The sequence below is a fragment of the Natator depressus genome, chromosome 7 (assembly GCF_965152275.1).
Source record: "Natator depressus isolate rNatDep1 chromosome 7, rNatDep2.hap1, whole genome shotgun sequence".
In the NCBI taxonomy this organism is placed as follows: domain Eukaryota; kingdom Metazoa; phylum Chordata; order Testudines; family Cheloniidae; genus Natator; species Natator depressus.
This window is the reverse complement of record NC_134240.1, coordinates 33,270,456-33,271,005: the sequence shown is the minus strand read 5'-3', so window position 1 is coordinate 33,271,005 and position 550 is coordinate 33,270,456. Positions and strand designations below refer to the sequence as shown.

Genomic DNA, 550 nt, shown 5'->3' with positions numbered 1-550 from the left:
CTGCCTTCACTTGAGCTTACAAACCGAAACACATAGACCATCTGTTGGGTGGGGAGAAGAATAGGACCTGTCTATATAATCATAATGCAATTATTTTTTTATAATATTGAATGTCACATGTATATAAAGAAGTATCTCCCTGATAAACCCTTATTCATGCCTCCTCCTGTTGAAAGTACTCACTGCGCAAAGTAGAGTCACAGAAAAAAGCTCACCTCTCCGGACTCACAAAATTACAACAGAAACTGTGATAAAGAAGCCAAAACACTGAATGCTTGAGAACGAAACTGTTGTAAGGATCGGTTTAAATAGCAGAGTTCAACTGATTCTGTTTTTCAAACCACCATAGTTTCCCCAGGGGGAGGTGCACCGTTCCCGGAGGTACTGCAATACCAGGTCGATGCGTGGAGTGGATGGAGCAAGCTCCTATTCCATCTCCCTGTTCCAAAAATCCATTTAATATATAGTCCTCAGATAGAGGACGTATCAGATATTAAACTGATAAGAACAGATACTACACTTGATCTTAGCCAAAAGGCCGAGAAGCGAT

The 550-nt window shown here is 40.9% G+C and overlaps 1 non-coding gene across 1 annotated transcript; it reads right to left on the bottom strand.

Moving 5' to 3' along the window:
• Positions 1–359: 359 nt before the first annotated feature.
• Positions 360–550, bottom strand: LOC141991755 (U2 spliceosomal RNA). The gene has a single exon (XR_012640448.1). It is a non-coding gene; the product is annotated as a U2 spliceosomal RNA (small nuclear RNA).